Below are 7142 nucleotides of genomic sequence, written 5' to 3'. Positions count from 1 at the left end.
CTTGATGAAAAGTGAAAGAGGAGAGTGAAAATGTTGTTTTAAAGCTCCACATCAGAAATCTAAGATCAGGGCATCCAGCCCCATTACTTCATGGCAATAGATGGGGAAACAGTAGAAACCATGGCAGACTTCCTTTTTCTGAGCTCCAAAATCACTGCAGATGGTGACTGCAGCCATGATATTAAAAGATGCTTACTCCTTGGAAGGAAAGTTATCACCAACCTAGACAGCATATTAAAAAGCAGAGATATTACTTTGCCAACAAAGGTCCGTCTAGTCAAGGCTATGGTTTTTCCAGTGGTTGTGTATGGATGTGAGAGTTGGATATAAAGAAAGTTGAGCACAGAAGAATTGATGCTTTTGAACTGTGGTGTTAGAGAAGACTCTTGAGAGTCCCCTCGACGGCAAGGAGATCCAACCAGCCCATCCTAAAGGAGATCAGTCCTGGGTGTTCATGGGAAGGACTGATGTTGAAACTGAATCTCCAATACTTTGGCCACTTCATGTGAAGAGCTGACTCATTTGAAAAGACCCTGATGCTGGGAAAGATTGAGGGCAGGAGAAGAAGGGGATGACAGAGGATGAGATGGTTGGATGGCATCACCAACTCAGTGGACATAGGTTTGGGTGGACTCCGGGAGTTGGTGATGGACAGGGAGGCCTGGTGTGTTACGGTTCATGGGGTCACAAAGAGTCAAACATGACTGAGCGACTGAACTGAGTGTATGGCATAGGGAATTACTGGATGCTCTGTGGTTACCTAAATGAGAAGGAAATCCTAAAAGAGGGGATATATGTATATGTATAGCCGATTCACTGTGCTATTAACACAACATCATAATTAACACATTGTAAGGCAGTTATACTCAAATAAAAGTTAATAATAAAAAAAGAAACATGAAGAAAGGTCCAGTGATGAGACAGTGGGAGACAGAGAATGCTGAGATATGAAAGGGTCTCCCTCAAGTACTCAGCAGAGTAATGATCCGGGTATCCTTATGAAGAAAGTGCCTGAGGCCAAGGAAAGAACATTTTTAAAGGATCCTGGAACAACGCCTGGTGCTCACCACACAGGACAAGCAATCGTATGTAAGTGATCTCCCCACACAGACTGGACTACTTATAACTCATGGGCCATTGGGAAGAACATTCAAAAAACTCTTGTGATGGACAGGGAGGCTTGGCTGTTAAAATGCTGCACTCAGTATCCCCGTAAATTTGGAAAACTCAGCAGCGGCCACAGGACTGGAAAAGGTCGGTTTTCATTCCACTCCCAAACAAAGGCAGTGCCAAAGAATGTTCCAACTACCACACAATTGTGCTCATCTCACATGTTGCAAAGTAATGGTCAAAATTCTCACTGTGAGGCTTTTCACAGTATGTAAACTGAGAATGTCCATATGTGCAAGCTGGATTCAGAAAAGGCAGAGGAACCAGAGATCAAATTGCCACATCCGTTGATTCATAGTAAAAGCAAGAGGGTTCCAGAAAAATATCTACTTCTGCTTTCTTGAGTACGCCAAAGACTTTGACTGTGTGGATCACAACAAACTGTGGAAAATTCTTCAAGAGATGGGAATACCAGACCACCTTACCTGCCTCCTGAGAAATCTGTATGCAGGTCAAGAAGCAACAGTTAGAATCAGACATGAAAGAACGGACTGGTTCCAAACTGAAAGGAGTATGTCAAGACTGTGTGCTGTCACCCTGCTTATTTAACTTCTATGCAAAGTACATCATGTGAAATGCCTGCCTGGATGAAGCACAAGCTGGAATCTACATTTCTGCAAGAAATATCAATACCCTTATATATGCAGACGACACCAGGTTTATGGCAGAAAGCGAAAAGGAAGTAAAGAGCCTCTTGATGAAAGTGAAAGAGGAGAGTGAAAAAGCTGGCTTAATATTCAACATCCAAAAAAGTAAGATCATGGCATCCGATCCCATCACTTCATGGCAAATAGATGGGGAAACAATGGACACAGTGAGAGACTTTATTTTCTTGGGCTCCAAAATCACTGTACATGGGACCACCGCCATGAAATTAAAAGACGCTTGCTCCTTGGAAGAAAAGCTATGACCAACCTAGACAGCATATTAAAAACCAGAGATATTCCTTTGCCAACACAGGTCGGTCTAATCAAAGCTATGGTTCTTCCAGTAGTCGTGTATGGATGTGAGAGTTGGACTATAAAGGAAACTGAGTACCAAAGAATTGATGCGTTTAAACTGGTGTTGGAGAAGCCTCTTGAGAGCCCCTTGGACTGCAAGGAGATCCAACCAGTCCATCCTAAAGGAAATCAGTCCTGAATACTCATCAGAAGGACTAATGCTGAAGTTGAAGCTCCAATATTTTGGCCACCTGGTGGGAAGAGCTGACTCAGTGTAAAAGTCTCTGATGCTGGGAAAGATTGAAGGCAAGAGGAGGAGTGGGTGGCTGAGGATGAGATGGTTGGATGGCATCACCGACTCAATACACATGCATTTGAACAACTCCAGGGTTTGGTGAGAGACAGGGAAGCCTGATGTGTTGCTGTCCTTGGATCACTACTGAACTGAAGAAACTGGGGAACAGTTCCTTACAACCAGAAAGCTCCATAGGGCCTACAACCAGCCCATCTTTCTCTGCTCTGAGTCACCTTGTAGAACAAGCCACAGTCAGCGAATCCAAGGAGGGCACAGGACAAAGCTGACTGCAGGATACTTTGACCGCCTGATATCCCCTCACCTTTTCATCTGGGCCCTACATCGTCTCTACCTGTGACACCTATTATTCTCTGAAAACCAAGAAGTTCGTCCCTTGTGAAGACACTTCGCTTTCCCTCACCCAGCACACCGCGGACAATCTGATTTGAGTCAGAGAACAAAAGGGAACGAATTCAACTCTATACCGCGGTTTCCAGCCAAAGACACAAGGATGAAGAGGGTCGGGTCTGCGGATTGAGCTGATCCAGGAGGAAAAGCAGCCGGTCCTCGAGCCGCTATCAGGGGAGGCCCCGAATCAGGTCAAGATCAGGGAGTAGATGGACCCGCCCATCACCACTGAGCTGAGAACAAGTGGCCCCTGCTTCGCAAGTTAGGTTCAGAAAGAGAGCTTGACCTCTCACCACACCTGGATTCCAGGTCTTCCCTCACGACCTGCGGAGCCTACCTTGTCCAGTTCTTGGATGAGGCTGAACCTCTGATCCAGGGGTTGGGCGGGCGTCGTTGCGCTTTGTCACACCTTCGGGGGCAGGGGATGGATCCGTCCCCTCGGCGCGCTCCACTCGCCGGCCCGAAGCCCTGTGCCCACCATTTCTGCTGCAGGGAGCCGTGTGTCTGTGGTCCCTCGGGCGTCCGCTGTGCGTCCACCCTGACGGGGAGAGGACCACCTCACCCCTCGTCCCGTCCACGTGGGACGTCAGCATGCCGGACGCGACAGAAAACGATGAATCCGCTCCTCTGTCTGGAGGTGGGAGGTGACAACTAGGACCTGCAGGGGAGGAAAGCAAGGCGAAATCTCGAGAAACGCCCTGATCTAAAGCCCTTTTCAAGTCTGCCTCTTTGGGAACTCAGGCCTCTAGCGCGCTTGAGGTGCTGTCGCGCTCACACTCTCGACCGCACTCGGAGTCCACGCGGAACCAGGAGGAGCCCTGCGCCTGGGGGCCGGTGCGCATGCGGCCCGCGCCTGCCTCGGGGTCTGAGCCCGTGAACCTCAGACGCGAAGGCAACGCTGCACTGAGAAAAGGAGGAAAGCCACTGCTGGAGGAAAGGGCACGTGCATTCCCCAGATTGAGAAGCTCTACTGCTAAAGGAAACCAGAGACAGACAGACACACAGACAACCTTGCATTAAACCCTTTCAGCGAAAAGAAACTCTGCCTGCTGTGAGGTACATACGAAGACCCTTCAAGACACCGGCTTTCTGAAAAACAAAACAAAACAAAACAAAACGCCTTTACCTCTCTTAAACTCGCGCTCCACGACCTGTTGAACAGCAAAATTATAAAAGGAAAACAAGAGGCGTTTCAGACATTGTAAAATGTAAAACTAAGCGGTCCTTCAAGCAGAATCTCAAGTTTGGAATGAAGACGGTTAGATCTGCGTGGACCGCGCCTGGCTCCTCTGCGGCTTTACGCTGGGCCTGGTAGGCAAAGGAATTCAACAAATGACCCGAGCCTCAGTCTTTGCGGCGGTTCCTGCTAAACGTGAAAGCGTGATGCAAGTCTGGACTGAAACTAGAGGACTAGCATCAGCCACAGAGGCAGGAATCTGAGGAACCCCCGGTGCTAGGCGGCGCCGGAGAAGCGCTGCTCTGAAAGGCCTGCGAGAGAGGAGCGCACGGGTCAGGCGGGGCAGAGGGGAGGGCGGGTCCTCTGTTTCCCGAGTGGGATTGGAAGCATCGAGCCAGGTCCCCGCTGGCGCCATGAAAGGGACTCCAAGGCACTGGATCTGCCTCTGGAAGGGCTGTGTCCACCTTGACGGACGTGGGGCCACCTGGGGCTCAGACGCACCTTACTCCCCCCGCTCCTGAGGCTTCTGAGAACTGGGGAGTCAGGGGAGGCGACCTCTGCTCTTGGGCGCAAAGCTGGCACACAGGGACCTCGCCCCGGGAGAGGCGAGGAACCCTAAATCAGGCCCTTTCAGGAACTGCAGATCCTTGCCTGACGGATTGTTTTCAGAGTCCTCTTCCTTTGAAAATTTGAAGGTCAGGTGTGTTCAAACATGCAGTTCTTGAATATGTCACTAGACACAAGTGGTCGTGTGGTTTCCGTAGTGTAGTGGTTATCACGTTCGCCTAACACGCGAAAGGTCCCGGTTCGAAACCGGGCGGAAACAACTTCACTTTCCTCCAAGGTTTTAGATTCACATTTTAAATACAAAATAGAGGTCTGCCTCGTGGAATGAGGCTTGCAGCTTCAGCTTCAGCATCAGTCCTCCCAAAGAATATTCAGGGTTGATTTCCTTTAGGACTGACTGGTTTCATCTCTCCTTGACCTGCATACAGGTTTTTCTGGAGGCAGGTAAGATGGTCTGCTATTCCCACCTCTTGAAGAATTTTCCATATTTTGTTGTGATCCACACAGTCAAAGGCTTTAGTGGAGTCAATGAAGCAGAAATAGATGTCTTTCTGGAATTCTCTTGCTTTTTCTATGATGCGATGGAGGAAAATGCAGGGAAAAAAAGGAGGAAATGGATAGAACCAAATTAATTGGAGAAATATACGGAAAAGGTTAACTAGAGAGTGCTACAAACAATGGAGGAAATGTCCTTGGTAAAAGGCGTTTACAGGGTGATGACGATGAGCCTACTTTTTCATGCATTCTAGGATTCCCAGTCAACCTGCTTTCCTCCAGAGATCCTCTCTGAGGATCAGAGACTACCTGGACGTAAGTCCTTGTGTGTGTGTGTGTGTGTGTGTGTCACAAGACACAGAGGAGTAGGGTAGTAGTGGAGTAATTCCCATAGGTGGCCCCGCAGAGTATGTACTTTTTTCATCACTCGGGTGAATGAAGTTTTAATCCATATCGTTGCCATGTATCAGAAATTTGTTTCATTTTATTGAAGAGTAGTGTTTCTTGGAGTGACTATGTCACAATCATATCTATTCACTTTGTGCTGACATTTGAATGGTTTTCAATTTGGGGACTATTATGAACAAAGCTACTATAAGCAAGTCCCTTTTGTGGGCGTATTTTTTTATAAATTCCATTTTAAATTTTCTATTCTATTCTTTAATATGACTTCTCTGGTGGCTCAGATGGTAAAGCGTCTGTCTACAATTCGGGAGACCTGGGTTCAATCCCTTGGTCGGGAAGATCCCCTGGAGAAGAAAATGGCAATCTACTCCAGTACTATTGCCTGGAAACTCCCATGGACAGAGGAGCCAGGTAGGCTAAGGTCCATGGGGACGCAAAGAGTCGGACACGACTAAGCAACTTCACTATCACTTCACTATTCTTTAATATACATTTATTTTGTGAATGGATGTTACATTCATCATGACAAAATTTATTGAAATGTTTAAAAATGTATTCAAATGTTACAAAAGACTGAAGTGCCAGCTTATCTTTAATTGTTTCTCCTAGAACATACTTAATATTGGCCACCTACTGTGCCAGCTGTGTTATTTGATTATCTCATTTAGTCTACACAATAGCCTCCATACGTCCACCTATAACCTCAGGATAGTTCTTCTAAGGCCCTGAGGAGACTCCAATATGGTTGACTCCTGTGGGTGCTCATCCCTCTCGCTTTCTCTCTGCTCCTCTCCTTTGATCGACTCAGCTCACTCTCACCTCAGAAAATGAAGTGAAATCCACTTTGGGTTTTGTGCCAGGGAGGACCCCTAGGTCCCTATCACCAACCGCATATTCTATTTAGGTAAACCAGAGTGTCCCATCTGAGGTAAAATTTCTGCAAATAAGAGTGTTATTTTCTTTTTCTTTGCCTTCACCCTTTTGCCATAGCCCAGAGGGGGCAGACAGTTGTCAGGGCGGGAGGCGGGGTTTCCTGGGTCCCTTAGTTTTCTCACAGCGCTCATCACACTCCTAAGCTGCCACCATCTCTTACCTGTAACATATAAGGTTTGTCAGTGGTGGAGTGGGAATGGAGGCAGGAGAACTCTTCTTTTATTCTTCATATATTTCTGATTTGGAGACGGGTAAGGAACCAGAGATCAAATTGTCAACATCCGCTGGACCATGGAAAAAGCAAGAGAGTTCCAGGAAAACATCTATTTCTGCTTTATTGACTATGCCAGAGCCTTTGACTGTATGGATCACAATAAACTGTGGAAAATTCTGAAAGAGATGGGAATATCAGACCACCTAACCTGCCTCTTGAGAAATCTGTATGCAGGTCAGGAAGCAACAGTTAGAACTGGACATGGAACAACACACTGGTTCCAAATAGGAAAAGGAGTACGTCAAGGCTGTATATTTGTCACCCCTGCTTATTTAACTTCTATGCAGAGTACATCATGAGAAACGCTGGACTGGAAGAAACACAAGCTGGAATCAAGATTGCCGGGAGAAATATCAATAATTTCAGATATGCAGATGACACACCCTTATGGCAGAAAGTGAAGAGGAACTAAGAAGCCTCTTGATGAAAGTGAAAGAGGAGGGAAAAAAGTTGGCTTAAAGCTCAACATTCAGAAAA

At 47.0% G+C, this 7142-nt stretch overlaps 1 non-coding gene across 1 annotated transcript; it reads left to right on the top strand.

Moving 5' to 3' along the window:
• The first annotated feature begins 4745 nt into the window (after window positions 1–4745).
• TRNAV-AAC lies at window positions 4746–4817 on the top strand. Its single transcript has one exon. It is a non-coding gene; the product is annotated as a tRNA-Val (tRNA).
• The last annotated feature ends 2325 nt before the right edge of the window (window positions 4818–7142 follow it).

The sequence above is a fragment of the Capra hircus genome, unplaced genomic scaffold, assembly GCF_001704415.2.
Source record: "Capra hircus breed San Clemente unplaced genomic scaffold, ASM170441v1, whole genome shotgun sequence".
Lineage (NCBI taxonomy): Eukaryota > Metazoa > Chordata > Mammalia > Artiodactyla > Bovidae > Capra > Capra hircus.
The sequence above is the reverse complement of the archived record's forward strand: the minus strand, read 5'-3'. Positions and strand labels throughout refer to the sequence as shown.